General features: G+C 52.0%; 2 pseudogenes; both read right to left on the minus strand.

Moving 5' to 3' along the window:
* Positions 1-3026: 3026 nt before the first annotated feature.
* On the minus strand, positions 3027-6844 carry LOC147990772 (uncharacterized; annotated as a pseudogene).
* Positions 6845-9687: 2843 nt separating this feature from the next.
* On the minus strand, positions 9688-11410 carry LOC147990773 (uncharacterized; annotated as a pseudogene).
* Between the last annotated feature and the right edge of the window lie 5125 nt (positions 11411-16535).

Genomic DNA, 16535 nt, shown 5'->3' on the forward strand with positions numbered 1-16535 from the left:
TCTTGTCCGTCTGCCATGCTATACTACTGGGCCATGATCACTTCGGGAGGTGATCACGGGCATATATAATATACTTTACACAGTTACCTTACTTATGATACTGTTCGGAGATGGGGGCTGAAGGGGCAGGTGGCTCCATCCCGGTAGAGGTGGGCCTGGGTTCCCGACGGCCCCTGACTGTTACTTTGAGGCGGAGCGACAGGGCAGGTTGAGACCACCTAGGAGAGAGGTGGGCCTGGCCCTGGTCGGCGTTCGCAGATACTTAACCCTTTTAACGAGATCTTGGTATTTGATCTGAGTCTGGCCATTTGGTCTATACGCACTAACCATCTACGCGGGAGTAGTTATGGGTATCCCGGCGTCGTGGTATCAGCCGAAGCCTTCGTGACATCAGCGACTGAGTGGCGCGCGCCGGATTGGAACGTAAGCCTGCTCTTGTATTAAGGGGGCTAGTTCTGCTTCCGGCCGCGTTCGCAACGTGCAGGTGTGCTAAGGGCGATAGGCCCAGACCCCTGTGCGCTTAGGTTTAGACCGGCGTGCTGACCTCTCTGTTGTGCCTAGGTGGGGCTGCGACGTGTTGATCTTTCGCGGCCGGGCATGACCCCGAAAAGTGTGTCCGGCCAAATGGGATCAGGCGTGTTGGGGTATGTGGTGCACCCCTGCAGGGAAGTTAATCTATTCGAATAGCCGTGATCTTCGGTAACAGGACGACTTGGAGTTGTACCTTGACCTTATGACAACTAGAACCGGATACTTAATAAAACACACCCTTCCAAGTGCCAGATACAACCGGTGATCGCTCTCTCACAGGGCGACGAGGGGAGGATCATCGGTTAGGATTATGCTATGCGATGCTACTTGGAGGACTTCATCCTACTCTCTTCTACATGTTGCAAGACGGAGGCTGCCAGAAGCGTAGTCTTCGAAAGGATTAGATATCCCCCTCTTATTCTAGCATTTTGCAGTTCAGTCCACATATGATACCCCTTACTCCATTTGATACCCATGCATATGTAGTGTAGTTCCTTGCTTGCGAGTACTTTGGATGAGTACTCACGGTTGCTTTCTCCCCCTTTTCCCACTTTTCCTTTCATTCTGGTTGTCGCAACCAGATGCTGGAGTCCAGGAGCCAGACGCCACCGTCGACGACGACCCCTACTACACCGGAGGTGCCTACTACTACGTGATGCCCGCTGACGACGACCAGGAGTAGTTAGGAGGATCCCAGGCAGGAGGCCTGCGCCTCTTTCGATCTGTATCCCAGTTTGTGCTAGCCTTCTTAAGGCAGACTTGTTTAACTTATGTCTGTACTCAGATATTGTTGCTTCCGCTGACTCGTCTATGATCGAGCTCTTGTATTCGAGCCCTCGAGGCCCCTGGCTTGTAATATGATGCTTGTATGACTTATTTTATTTGTAGAGTTGTGTTGTGATATCTTCCCGTGAGTCCTTGATCTTGATCGTACACATTTGCGTGCATTATTAGTGTATGGTCAAATCGGGGGTGTCACAGCTTACACCGGTCGCCACCATCACGGGCATGGCTTGCTGCTAAAAGGAGACACAGGCAAAAAGTGCCCGACGCCCATCGGGGACGAAACTGGACGCGCACCATGGAAAACAGGGCAAAACCACCGACGAGCCATTGACTCGTCTATGAATGAGTACACACACTCCGATGGCCATGGTGGAGCACGCATAGCAACTGGCGACGTCCGACTAGTGGCTGTGGCCTACTGCTCCGGCCAGTGCACGACGGACGCCTCCCCGGCGCCCTCTACGCTTAAGCCGCTCAACGAAATTCCACAAAGGAAAATGGTATAAGAGAGGAGTGTTAACTCTAACTCTGGCGGGTGGGCCCCACATGTGACATAAGGTCAACGCAAACATGGTTGACTCTTAGTGACACATGGCACCGACCACATTCCTGTATGTTAGAAATCAGATTTATTCGGTCTAAATCGATCATCAATGTTTATTGAGAAAATGAGTAAAAACATCTGTATATAAGCAAACCTGGAATTGAGCTTCAAATGTGATGTTTTTTCAATTCACTCGGACACGTCTACAAACATGAAACAGTGTTATACCTTCTCCTCCTCAAATTTTTGCCCCTCCAGCAACCCGGTGGGGGTTCCTCGCCGCCGTCTCAATGTCACGCATCCCCCCAGAACTTGCCGCCGCCATCAGCCTTATCGCTCACATTGCCCCTCCCCCCCTCGCACCGTCAAGTCCGCCCGGTACTAGATTCACCTCCCAATTTTTGCTTCAACGCACCATATTGTACTGTTCGACGTGTGTGCGTTCAGACACATCCTCGAATTGTTGACCCGTAGTAATCCAGTCCGAATGATGAGATGAAAACACAAATTTGAGCAAATAGATGGTATAGTAGTACAAGAGATTAACCAAAGCACATATCTGCGGCTGAGAGTCTTGGCATCAGTTGTGCTACAACTGTGCTATAGAACACTAGCTTATTAATGGCCGGAACAGCAGCACGGCCAATCTTGACATAACTTTGTTTACAACATAAAACACTACTGCAATGCTAGGCATTTTAGAAGATCTCCTTGTAGACTATGTTTTTTGCCATCCCTTTGTTTGCGCGTTCTTCGTCATCGGCGATCAGGATCTTCAGGCCATGCCTGTTTGTCACTCTGGAGACTGCCACATAGAGTTTCCCATGAGTGAAAACTTGCCTGGGCAAGTAGAGGCCGACCTTGTTCAAAGATTGTCCCTGGCTCTTGTTGATTGTCATCGCGAAGCACACAGACAGAGGATATTGCTTTTTTTTTGAGAAAACGCAAAGAGTTTTGCGTTTCATTGCATTGAAGAGAAGGGATATTATAATCCTCCTAGGAGGCTGGGGCTACAAAGGTCTGTGTACTCAGTCAGTGGACGTCCCAGGACGTGGGCAGGACTACCCTGAGCCCCTTTGCCCCGGCTTGTGCCCATCATTTGGCTTCCGTTTTAATTCTATCCACTAGTGCTACTATCGATGGCCGTGTGTTTTCAAAAACACATTCATTGCGCTGCTTCCAGATCATCCAAGGGACTAGCATGGAGATGGAATGCAATCCTTTGTGCATCGCGTGCGGTGTCCCTCCCTTCGTTCGCTGCCACCAGTCTGTTAGTGAGGGTTCGTTGTGTGGTGGCTGTGCTGGAATGCGCGTCCAGTCCAGGGTGGCGTGCCAGGCTTGCTGCGCGAAAGGGTAGGTCAGGAGTAGGTGCTGGATGGTTATCGGCTCTTGATCGCAGAGGAGGCATCTGGGGTGGTGTTGCAGGCCGCGACGGGCCAGCCGTTCAGCTGTCCAGCACCGGTCTTGGCTGGCCAGCCAATGGAAGAATCAGACTCTGGGTGGTGCCCAGCTCTTCCATGTCAGCTTCCATGAGGGGCATCTCGTGGATCCATGAAAGGTCGCAGCGTAGCATGACTGCGCCGTGTAAGTGCCGTTTGCCGTCCACCTCCAGAGCATTTGGTCAGGAGCATTTGTGAGGGTGATGCACTGCACGGCCTGCCAAAGCCTCAGGTATTGCCCAATTTCATGTATCCCAAGCACTCCCTGGATGTCCCGTGCCCAAGCGTTGCCTGTTAGAGCCTCCGCCACCGTTCTCACCTTGCGCCTCCGCTTGGGTATGCACTGGTAAAGCGCAGGGGCGATCTCGCGGATGGATTGCCCTTGGAGCCAGCGGTCGTCCCAGAACAGGGCCGTCAATCCGTCACCGAGGATCATGGCAGTGGAGGCAAAGAACAGCGCATGCTCCTCTGTAGTGAACTGCAAGTCAAGGCCTTGCCATGCGCGGTTGTCGTCCGTGCGAGTGTACGACAACCATCGCAACCGCAGTGCCAGGCCAGCGCGCTCCAGGTCCCGTATCCCCAGGTCACCATATTCCAGTGGACGGCAAACATGGCGCCAGTTGACGTGGCAGTGCCCACCATTGGCAGTTGCACGTCCGGCCCATAGGAAGCCCCGTTGTATCTTCTCCAGCTGCCTCAGGGTCTTCTGGGGGGGGGGGGGGGGGCGAAGGCGAGCAGTTGGTGAACCGGGATGGCCTCGAGCACCGCTTTGACCAATGCGAGCCGTCCAGCCTTATTCATGAGCCATGCTTTCCAAGTTGGAAGCCTGGCTGCCACTGAATCCACGAGGGGTTGGAGCTGGGCGGCCGTGGGACGGCGCAATGTGAGCGGAATGCCGAGGTAGGTGATGGGCAGGTCTGCCGTCCTGCATCCAACATGGGCGATCGCTACAGCCGCGTCGGGGTCGCCATGAAGGATGGTGGCCGAGCTCTTGGCGTAGTTCACCTGGAGGCCGCTAGCTTCACCGAAGAGTGTAAGTATGCCCTTGATGGCCTCCATGTCTCCCGGTGTGGCATGGCAGAAGAGCATCACATCGTCGGCGTATAAGGAGATGGCCGGGATGGCTCGTCGGGGGTGCAGCTGTTGCAGGATGCCGGACTCGTGTGCACGGCGGATGAGGCGCCCGAGGGTGTCCACGGCAAGCACGAAGAGCTGTGGCGACACGGGGTCGCCCTGTCGCAGTCCGCATCGGTGCCAAGTCGGCGGCCCTGGCTCGCCGTTCAGCATGACCCTGGTGCTCGAGGTCGAAAGCAGTATCGCAAGCCACTCCCGGAACCGAGGCCCGAACCCGTACCGGTCCAGCACCTCGAAGAGGAAGTGCCAAGATAGGGAGTCGAAGGCTCGCGTGAGGTCAAGTTTGAGCATGACTCTTGGGACCCTGAGTTGGTGCAGTAGCTTCATGGATTGTCTGACCAGGACAAAATTGTCGTGGAGGCTCCGACCTGGGATGAATGCATTCTGGTTGCAGCTGACCAGGTCGCCCAACCTTGGCGCAAGGCGAAGCGAGAGTACTTTCGCGAAGATCTTGGCCACGAGGTGTATCAGGCATATCGGCCGGTAGTCGCGGAGCTGACAGGCATCGACGCGCTTCGGGAGCAGGGTCAACAGGGCCTGGTTAAGTTTGCTGAAGCCGCGACCGCGCAGCAGAAAGAGCGGATGGAAGATGTCTAGGAAGTCCTGTTTGACTGTACTCCAGCATGCCCGCAAGAACTCGGCTGTAAATCCGTCGGGCCCAGGCGCCTTGCGTGCTGGGAGGCTTTTGACGGCGTCCCATATCTCCTCGGGGCTGAATGGGGCGTCGAGGCAAGTCAGGTCGCGAGGCTGCGATAGATCCAGCGAGTGGCCATGGGTGGGGGCCGAGCCCAGCAGGTCGTCGAAATGAGAGAAGGCCGCCTGCGCCATCCCTTCCTGGTCCGCGATCACGTGTCCATCTACGGTGAGGCTGTGGATGTGGTTCTTCTGCCGGCGGAAAGAGCACTGTCGATGGAAGAATGTCGTGTTGGCGTCTTCATCCTTGAGCGTGGTGATGCGTGCCTGCTGCCTCGCAATCGTGCGTTCCAACGACGCAAGCCCAAGGTATGATATTTTTAGCTGCCTCCGCAACCAGTCCTCAGGGGGGATATTGCTTTCTTATTAGAACGAATGGCCATTTAGGCTCGACTGTCAAAGTGATGATCTGAGGGATGCATACCTTACTACCGACGTGTGCTCCAGTTATGATCCGCGCTTTGATGACTCTTTTTCCAAGTTTTGTGATTGTCATTCTAGTACCGTTACATAGCCTTGCACTTTGATTGATGTTGCGAAGAAGCATCACTGGCAGACCAACTTTGAGCTCAAGTAGGTGATCTGGACATCCCGTGTGCTTTAACTTGTTTAGAAACTCTGTAGTATACAGCAATTCCGTTTCATGGCTGTAAGACATTGATCTGCTCACACTGTCATAGCTCAGGTATGTCACCCTGTCACCTTGGATTTGACGCATGATATCCTTATTTATCTCTTTGACTGTCTCATTCAATGGACACAATATCGCCCTTTCTTCCAGGAACTTCTGTATGCATAGATTATCTTGCAGGTCAGGATAGGTACTTTGGATGATTTTTGTTTTCGGATCATCTTCGTTTTGTAGAAGCAGGTCGCTGGGGATACTTACATACTCCTTTTCATCTAATAAACATGGGTCTCCATTGCTGATCTGTAGTATCCATTCCGCAAATTCTGCAGTTTTCTGCTGCTCTGCTTGCTCATTGGACAGAGAATTGAGCCGCATAATTTTAGTAAGGTTGAATACCTTGAAATGTTGCCAGAGGTATGAGCATTTGATTGATGCACTTATAGTGTGCTCCCTTCTTCCCTTTGGCACAACAGGGAGGATTTGTCGGAAGTCCCCTCCTAGAACAACTGTCATGCCGCCGAAGGGCTTGTTGCAACTATTCTCATTGGTGAACCTGAGCACATCTCTCAGGCTCTTGTCAAGTGCCTCGAAGCATTTTTTGTTTGCCATTGGAACTTCGTCCCATATTATTAGTGATGTCTTCACTAATAGATCAGCCACCTCAGAACCTTGGTTGATGTAGCATGTAGATTGATCTGTCAGGTTGATTGGAATATTGAATGCTGAGTGTGGGTAGATGACTCTCGCGACCGCGTCGCCCCCGCGGGCGACCGGTCGCGCCTCCAGCGCCTCCTCCCCGAGCTCTCCCCCTCCCCTCTCTCCTTGCTGGCGTCTGGCGCCAGGCCTGGCCCGAGCGGCGGTGGCGGCGGTGGCCACTGGCCTTTCCCCTCGCCGGTCGCTCTGACGTGGGGCGGTGCGGCGCTGCGGGGTGCTCCTAGGCGGCGACGGTCCGGCGCGGCGGCGGTGCCCCCCGGCGTGGTGGCGGGGGATCTTCTGGGCGGCGGCGCTGCCGTTGGCGGCGGGGCGGCGCGACGGTGTGATCTGGCGGCACCCGCTCGGCCCAGATCTGGGCCCTTCGGGCCCCATCTGGGTCTGCGCGGGCCGGCGGCAGGGAGGGTCATTGGTGTGGCTTCCGGGAGGCCGGGGAGCGGCGATGGGCGGGTGGATGCTGGCGGCGCTGGTGCCGCCCTGCTGCAGCGTGGCCGGCGGGGCTTTATGGGCCCAAATCGGTCCTGGCCGGGCCAGGGGTGGCCTGGTATGCCCTGCTGCTGCGTCCGGACGGCGACCGCGACGGTGCCAGAGACTCGGGCCTCCCACACGATGGCCGTGGGGGTAGTTCCCTCCCGCGTGGCTCCGGTGCTGCTGCTCCTGTCGCCTCGTGCGTCTCTCTCCATCCTCTTGGCCTCGTGGTGGTGATCTTGGTGAGGCGGCGTGGGTGGCGTCAAGACCGTGGTGGCGCATGCTGGTGGGCGGCGAGGTGGCTGGTTGGCTCCGGCCTGGTTGGGCGGTGGGGTTTGGAGTGCGGGAGAAATCCCTTGCCGGCTCTCTTTCGGCTCCGATGCGGTGACACCTGCGGTTGCCATGATCCCTTCTTGGAGGGTGTCGGATGTATCCATCCCCCACTTCCTTTCGCGTGCCGGGGGAAACCCTAGGACATGTCCGGGCAGCAGCATCGTCGATATCGCATCCCTTGTTGGAGGTGCTGCTTGGTACGCGGTGGGTCGGAGCCTGGGTCTATGGTGGGTCAATTTCGGAGGGCGCAGCGGTGGCGGGTCATCCGCGCTTTGTCGAGTTGCCATTGTTGGCATTTCTTTCTTCTTCTTTGTTCTTTTTCTTTTCTTTGGGCTTGTTGTGCTTCTCGCCCGAGCATTCCTATGTATCGGTGTTGGTTGCTTTGGAATACAAAGCGGGGGGAAACCCTTTTTCGGTAATGCTGAGTGTGCTGTTCTACCTCCTTGAAGCAGAAGCGCTGCGACGCTAGAAGATGCAACTGTGAGTACGATTTTTCCCTCCGATCGTAGCCTTGTAGTGATAGCTTTCCAAAAGGTATGTCTTACCTGTCCCACCATAGCCATCCACAAATATCATTTTCCCTAACGATTGATCCGCTGACTCTATTATTGCATCAAAGGCCTTCTTTTGATCTAAATTTAGATTGTTCACTACTTGCACGTGTTCAGCCTTCAACTTGTCTTTGTTGTAGTTCATTTCCTCATTTATAAGGCTGTTCTCAGTTCCATTTAACTCGGGCATGTTTAGTAGCTCTATTCCAGGGTATTCCTTTAGTGACTTTCCGGCTTGTCCCATTTTCTTCTCAATTTCGATTGAAGTGCATTTTCTATTGTGTGAAGGAGTGAAGGGGGTTGGGAAGTACATGATCCAGCTTGGTGTGTGCTGTATGTCTTTAGAGAGTGCCTCCCAGTTGGATTCCCATAGCATCCTTGGGTCAGTAACCTCACAGTAGCACAAAATAGTTGCAAACAATTGGCGCAGTTGCACCCCAGATGCCCATTCGAATGCTTCCTTGATGCACTCAATCCACTCCTTGTCATCCTTAAGAAGCCCTAGCGCATGACATGCTGATTTGTATGTCCTGATGTCTTCAAATGTCATGCAACCCTTCACAGTGTTGAGGAGAACTCTGAGATAGTACCTTTCACCGCTTGCAGGATGTGCATTGTAGATCCTGCCAATTTTCTTTCCTCTTATTCGCCTTGTCCACTTCTTTTCTTTCTTAACCCATCTCCATTGTGTAGAAAACTCTGCATATGTTAGTTATCGGGCATCTTCATGCTTTTTGTTCATCTCCATCCACTCAGTAAACACAGTGACACCTGATCTTGGCCGCTGTATTATTTCATCTAGGTTTGTTGAGTCCGGAAAAATTACCTGTTGCTTGTTTTCCTGGTGGAACAATAGCCTCTGAACAGATGGTTCCTGGTACCGCAGAGGAAACTTGAATATTCGCCAGCATGCTTCAGTTGCTGTTATGTATCTGCATCTAAGGTACATTTTAATCTCATCGTTGTTTTTTGATTGGTCTTTTTCTTCAACCATTGCTGTTGCTTGGTTATCTCCTTCACGGATATCCTTAAAGAGGTATTTGATTGGCATATATTGGTTACACAACTCCACATTTATGTGTGCTTGAAATTTTACCAGGAGATCTTTGTTGTATGGGACAACAAATCCGTTATTCAACTTGACTCCTCCCTTATCTATTTGTCGGCCATTATCCCGTCTCTTGTATCTTGGGAAGTTGTCTTCATCAACGACCGTCTCATCACAGAATTCTTTTGGAAAGTACTTACTGCACATACGTTTTTCCATGCAGGGTGACTTTGGATTTTCCTCACCACATGGTCCGTGCATCATAAAATTCTTGACAGCTTCAAATGTTTCCGGATCCCTGTCCTTGTCCGGGATTTCAGCGCATATAATTTGATCTGTTTGTGAGGGCTTGAGACACTTCCCTTTCTCTCTTCTGTCAAGGAATATTAGTATATGGGCATGTGGGAGTCCTCTCTTCTGGAATTCTATTGTGAAGATGACTGCATATATGTTTTCACTTTGTATTAGTAAATTACTAGTATAAAAAAGTGCAAGCATGTATTACTGATAAGTGACGATTTACTGATACTCACTTGCTTTAGTCTTTCCAAAATGTTGTTTACTCTTAATATCAAACATTAGCTCTTTTAGTTTTATATGAACACTCGAACTACAATGTCAGGTCGTTCTGCTGGTTTCTGGTTCCCGGCTTCATCTAGCATCAACTGAATCTCAGGCCAATTAGGGTTGCATGTGAATGTTACGAACAAGTCAGGATGTCCAGCCCAACGGCATATTGCCATCAGATCTTGGTAGTTTCGCTCTATGTTTCGAGGACTTCCTGTGAAACTTGCTGGGAGTACTATTCTCCTCCCTACTTACTCTGTCAGTGTGTCTCCTTTTCTGAATGCGTCCTGTAGTCCATCATAAAGTTGTGTTCTTAAATTTCCTTGATTTTTTCTGATCCAATTGAGCCTATCCTGTTCGATGCATGTATAGACATCTACCACAAACTGCATTGACAGATTTCCACACATTAGCATTAACATTGACTGGCCTGGGCGCTGTTGGAGGTGATATGCATAGTATTCCAACATGGTGATGTATTTCTTGTTACTTACACCTTTCTTTTTTTTTGTACTTGATTCCAAGTCTATAACCATCTTCCCCGTATGGGAAGAGCAACGGGTATTGCAGGGCCATGAATTTTGGATGGATTTCTGATACCCTTTTAGGTTTCATATCTTTGTACTCGAGAACAATGTCACGTCCGTAATGTTTTTGGGTTGGATCTTTGACTATCAGTGCAGCAATTTCTGATATTGATGGCATGTTATCTTACCTCCCATTTTGATCCCTGCTGCCAAGTAAACGCAGAGTGAAGTTGTTGTAGTCATCTTCTTTAAATCTATCTCTTGCCATTCGGAATGATTGTGCTAATGTGTTATTCTCGTCGAGCATGCTTAGTAGGCCACTGACAATTGTTTGCTTTAGTGAGGCATCACGTTCACCAGATTTTGATGCTTCTACCCTATTTTGGATCTCATTATCTGTGTCATAGATATACAACTGCTGGAAACGAGGCCTATTTCCTTCTTCGGGTAGCAGGGTTCCTATCTGGTGGCGGTTCTGGCCATTCAGTTGGAAAACATAAGGTCCACGCCCTTCGTTTATTTTCTTATCCAAAGTCCCCCCCCATTGATGTGAACGCAAACATGGAATTGTAAGACCTAATGTTCTTTCGGTAGTTTGCTGATATTTTTCCTCCACCCCTTGTCAATAAACTTCTAAGGTAAGACGGTGGTTCTTTAAATGGTGGCAAGATAATCTTCCCTTGTTTGCAGCATTGTGCAAAGGATGGTTGTCTTGTTCTGGAAGATTGTATTCTTTCTGCATACGACATAAGTGCATGGCTGTGTTGGCAAATGTATGTTGGCCCCCCAAAGTTCCATATCTTATTGGCATTAGAATTATCATCCTTGTCCATTTCACCGTTATTGGTTCTAGCATGCCTTCTGCTCTTGTGAGTTGAATTTGTGCTTTCCTCTTCATTCGTGCTGTTCTCGTTAATTCATCCTGGCGTCTTCGTTTCATCATCTGCTCAGCCATCATTGCACTATCTACAACTGATGATTCTGTGACTTGTGCTGGTTGATAATTTGAATTTGCCCTTACCGCATGGCAATATTGGCTAGTACATAAATTTTGAAATCTCAAGTCCATTATTTGTTGATTCTGTATAGCTGATGCCCCTTCAAAGTTCCATACCTTACTACCACTGGAATTACTGTCTTTGCTTTTTTCAGTGTTATTCATCCGGGCACGTTTGCTACCCCCTTTCAGTTGAAGTTGTGCTTTCCTCTTCATCCTTGCTGTTCTTGCTAATTCATTTTGTTGCCCTTGTTTCGTAATTTGCTTCACAGTTACTGCACTGTGTACAGTTGATGATTCCTTGACTTGCAATGGTTGATGATTTGAATTTCCTCGTGACACCTTGCAAATTCGGCACATGCATAGTTTTGTACCCAAGTTCCAGCACAGTATTTGTTGATCTGTATAGCTATTGGCAGGTAGGGCATCTTTTCCTCTGCTTTTCTCCATCAGGTCGACGTTTAGTGCCCTCTTGAGTTGATGTTCTTGCTATTGCCTTTTTCACTTGCTTGCCAGATTATGATACTGTATTTTATTTATTTTCCTGGTCTTTATGCCCCTGAGTTCGGGTCATACACTCGTATTTCTCCCTTCAAGATTTGTACTAATTCTTTTGACTGGCTTTAATTGTTTTGGTCCTGATGGGCACTATTTTCTTGCACACACGGGAGAGTTCCTTAGCTTAACCAATAAAAGATAATGTGTAACATAAGCAAAAATTATGATGCACAGTAGATCTTTTGGGCTGGAATGAAGAACGCACAATTCTTACGAATGATACAAGTCAAATTCAGTATTTAAAGAAAAAGTTGTGTGATCAAATAGCAGAAGGCAACTTAACATAGTACTCACTCCGATCCGAAAATAAGTGTTGCAGTTTTGAACTGGGATTAGTTCAAAACTGCGACACTTATTATGGATCGGAGGTAGTATTATTTAGTCAGCAAGCCAAGTTAAGTCCTGCAGAAGTTGGCAACAGCTTAAATTAGTGCTGAAAGCGTGCTTATAAATGTTCAAATTAGACCCATGTTATTACCCACGTGAGCTAAGACAATCATCATGTTTCTTTCCTGTTTATGTTTCTTTCTTGCTTTATATATATGTTGCTAACTTGATACAGGACAAAGCTTTGTGCCGAATAGGCAGAAATAGGAGGATGGGAGACCCAACGGCTCTCGTACGACCAGGCAACTCGGGGGGCGACTCCGCGGGTGACAGCGGGGGCAACCCCGGGGTGGCGGCGGATGGATGGACGGCGGTGCGACCTGCCGTGGAGCGCGCGCGGTGGTGCGTCTCGCCCGGCGGGCGGTCCCCTGGCTCGCCCCCCTCTGGGAGCAGGTTCTGGGCGCTGGGGGGAGGCGACTCCAACAGCGACGAGGAGGAGTCAATTCAGGTTAGTAGTCAGGTGAGTGAAGGTGGTTTGCTGAGGCCGCCGGCGGCGTGCTCGGTGGGTGATTTTGTCGCCCGCGCGGAGGAGCTGGGGGGCTCTTTCAAGGCTGGTCGCCGGCGCGCGTTCGCTCCTGGTGGGCATGGCGGGCGCCGCCTGGCGCCGCGGATCTGGCGGCCGCCGAGGGGCGTGGATGCGGGCCCCGAGGGCCGCTCACGTGTCCTGCTGGAGGTGGGGCGCCTCGATCTGGTGGTGGCTGCGCCACCTTCGGGCTCGGTGAGCTCGCTGGCGTCGACAGGGGTCGGCGACGGCGGCGGGGTTGCCCCTGCTAGGGAGCCGCGGATCCTGGCTAGGGTTTCGGTGTCGACGACGCCCGGGCCGGCTCCCTCGATGGGCCTGTCGGACTGGCCCAGCCTGCCAGAGCGTGGGCTGGGGGGCCCACTGGCCGACCCGCCTGCGTCTTCGCCAGTGGGGGCGCTCCCCGGTGCTTAGGCCTGGCCAGCCTGGCCCGGTAGCCTTGCGCCTGCATGCGATTAGGCTCGGGCCCAACAAGGTGGAGGAGGTGCGGTCGCTTCCGCCTATTAATAGGTGGCTGTGGCTGCCAACGGGTGCCCTAGATCTGTCGCTAGGGTTTCCCGCATCCCACTCGCAAGTGCGGCGATTCGGGCATCTCGCTCGTCGTCCGCTCCGCTCTGCTCCTCCCCCTCCCCTCACCTGCTCGTTCGCAACCGCGGTGCGGATGGGATCCCGCCGCGTGGAGAAGCCTCCCATGTCGCCTCCGATCCCGGCGGCCGAGCGTCAGTGTGAGCAAGATCTGCGGGCGAAAGCGCTCTCCAAGGTGCCGGCGCCCCCCGCCGGGGAGACGGGCTGGGGGCCGCCGCCTCCTTGGTGGCTTGCAGAGCAAGAGTGGAAGAAGATGGAGGATCGCGAGCGCAAAAAGAAGAAGAAGGAGGAATATCGGCGCCATGGTCTAGAGCAGAAGAAAGAGCTCAAGAGGAAAGAATCTCTGCTCCTTCCGAGCGGCGAGCGGGCTGGGGACCCTCTTGCCAAGAAGCAGAAGCAGAAGGGGGTTGGCTCGGCGCTGCCGTCTCTGGCGGCCGGGCCGTCGGCGTCGAGGGGTTCGGTCGATGCCCCGATCCCAGTGGAGGAGTCCGACGGGCCAGAGTGCTTCAAGTGTGGCCGGGCGGGCCACTACCAGAACATGTGCCACTTCAAGCCCTTGTGCGTCGTATGCCATGAGGAGGGACACACGTCGGCGCACTGCCCCACGTGCGGGCGGCCTCTGTTGCTTCAGATCATGGGCAACGCCATCCCCGGCGAGGGCTTCTTCTGCCCGCCTTACGTGGAGACGGAGGGCGAGGAGGTGCGCGCCCCGGTGGTGGCGGACGCTGCGTTCATCTCGGTGGCGCCCGGAAAGCTGTCGATCCCCATCTTGCAGGCGGAGCTCCCCCACCGTCGGGGACGACTTGTTCTCCGTTGTCTTCCCCAACAAAGCCATGCTACGGATGGAGACGCGCAGCGGCAAGCTGTACCTCTCCATCAACGACATCATGGCAGAGATCAAGGAAGCGCTTCTGGAGGAGCCCAAGGCCGAAATCATGTCGGATGTGTGGGTCAAGCTCTGGGGTGTGCCGCCCAAGCACCGCCGCGTGGATCGCCTCATGGCAGGGACAGTGATAATTGGGCGTCCGATGGAGGTGGACAAGACGTCGTTGGTGGGGCTCGGTCCCGTGCGGATGCGCTTTGCGTGTCGCTCCCCGGCCAAACTCAAGGGGTATGTCCAAGTGTGGTTCAACAGTGAGGGCTTCAACATTCGGCTGGAGGCCGAGGCGGGTGGTTTGCAGGGTGCCGTTGTTGGGGAACGTAGCATAAATTCAAAATTTTCCTACGTGTCACCAAGACCTATCTATGGAGTCATCTAGCAACGAGGGAGGAGTGGATCTACATACCCTTGTAGATCGCGCGCGGAAACGTTCAAGAGAACGGGGTTGATGGAGTCGTACTCGTCGTGATCCAAATCACCGATGATCCTAGCGCCGAACGGACGGCACCTCCGCGTTCAACACACGTACGGAGCAGCGACGTCTCCTCCTTCTTGATCCAGCAAGGGGGGAGGAGAGGTTGATGGAGATCCAGCAGCACGACGGCGTGGTGGTGGAAGTAGCGGGATTCCAACAGGGCTTCGCCAAGCGCTGTGGGAGGAGGGAGATGTGTCATGGGAGGGAGAGGGAGGCGCCAGGGCTTAGGTGTTGCTGCCCTCCCTTCCCCCACTATATATAGGGCCAAGGGAGAGGGGGGGGGCGCAGCCTTGGCCCTTCCTCCAAGGAAGGGTGCGGCCAAGGGAGGAGTCCATCCTCCCCAAGGCACCTAGGAGGTGCCTTCCCCCTTTAGGACTCTTCCTTTCCTTCATCTCTTGGTGCATGGGCCTCTTGGGGCTGGTGCTCTTGGCCCATATAGGCCAAGGCGCACACCCCTACAGCCCATGTGGCCCCCCGGGGCAGGTGGACCCACTTGGTGGACCCCCGGGACCCTCCCGGTGGTCCCGGTACGTTACCGATAAAACCCGAAACTTTTCCGGTGACCAAAATAGGACTTCCCATATATAAATCTTTACCTCCGGACCATTCCGGAACTCCTCGTGACGTCCGGGATCTCATCCGGGACTCCGAACAACTTTCGGGTTACCGCATACTAATATCTCTATAACCCTAGCGTCACCGAACCTTAAGTGTGTAGACCCTACGGGTTCGGGAGACATGCAGACATGACCGAGATGACTCTCCGGTCAATAACCAACAGCAGGATCTGGATACCCATGTTGGCTCCCACATGTTCCACGATGATCTCATCGGATGAACCACGATGTCAAGGACTTAATCAATCCCGTATACAATTCCCTTTGTCTAGCGGTACGATACTTGCCCGAGATTCGATCGTCGGTATCCCGATACCTTGTTCAATCTCGTTACCGACAAGTCTCTTTACTCGTTTTGTAACACATCATCCCATGATCAACTCCTTGATCACATTGTGCACATTATGATGATGTCCTACCGAGTGGGCCCAGAGATACCTCTCCGTTTACACGGAGTGACAAATCCCAGTATCGATTCGTGCCAACCCAACAGACACTTTCGGAGATACCTGTAGTGTACCTTTATAGCCACCCAGTTACGTTGTGACGTTTGGCACACCCAAAGCACTCCTACGGTATCCAGGAGTTGCACAATCTCATGGTCTAAGGAAATGATACTTGACATTAGAAAAGCTTTAGCATATGAACTACATGATCTTGTGCTATGCTTAGGATTGGGTCTTTGTCCATCACATCATTCTCCTAATGATGTGATCCCATTATCAATGACATCCAATGTCCATGGTCAGGAAACCGTAACCATCTATTGATCAACGAGCTAGTCAACTAGAGGCTTACTAGGGACATGGTGTTGTCTATGTATCCACACATGTATCTGAGTTTCCTATCAATACAATTCTAGCATGGATAATAAATGATTATCATGAACAAGGAAATATAATAATAACTAATTTATTATTGCCTCTAGGGCATATTTCCAACAGTCTCCCACTTGCACTAGAGTCAATAATCCAATTCACATCGATATGTGATTAACACTCAAGGTCACATCCCCATGTGACTAACACCCAAAGAGTCTACTAGAGTCAATAATCTAGTTCACATTACCATGTGATTAACACTCGATGAGTTCTGGGTTTGATCATGTTATGCTTGTGAGAGATGTTATAGTCAACGGATCTGAACCTTTTAGATCCGTATGTGCTTTACAAATCTCTATGTCATCTCCTAGATGCAGCTACCACGTTCTATTTGGAACTATTCCAAACAACTGTTCTACTATACGAATCCAGTTTACTTACTAAGAATAATCTGGATTAGTGTCAAAGTCTGCATCGGCGTAACCCTTTACGACGAACTCTTTTACCACCTCCATAATCGAGAAAATTCCTTAGTCCACTAGTTACTAAGGATAACTTTGACCGCTGTCCTGTGATCCATTCCTTAGTCCTCTAGGGCATATTTCCAACAGCCGTCCCCCCTCCCCTCCCCCTTCAAACATGGACAAGGGGCCGGATGGCAAGGACAAGGACAAGGACACGAGCATGGGTGATGACTCCATTGACACCGTGACTTGGGACAAGCCGGGCTTT

The sequence above is a fragment of the Triticum urartu genome, chromosome 1A (assembly GCF_056163025.1).
Source record: "Triticum urartu cultivar PI428250 chromosome 1A, HENAU_Tu73, whole genome shotgun sequence".
NCBI lineage: Eukaryota > Viridiplantae > Streptophyta > Magnoliopsida > Poales > Poaceae > Triticum > Triticum urartu.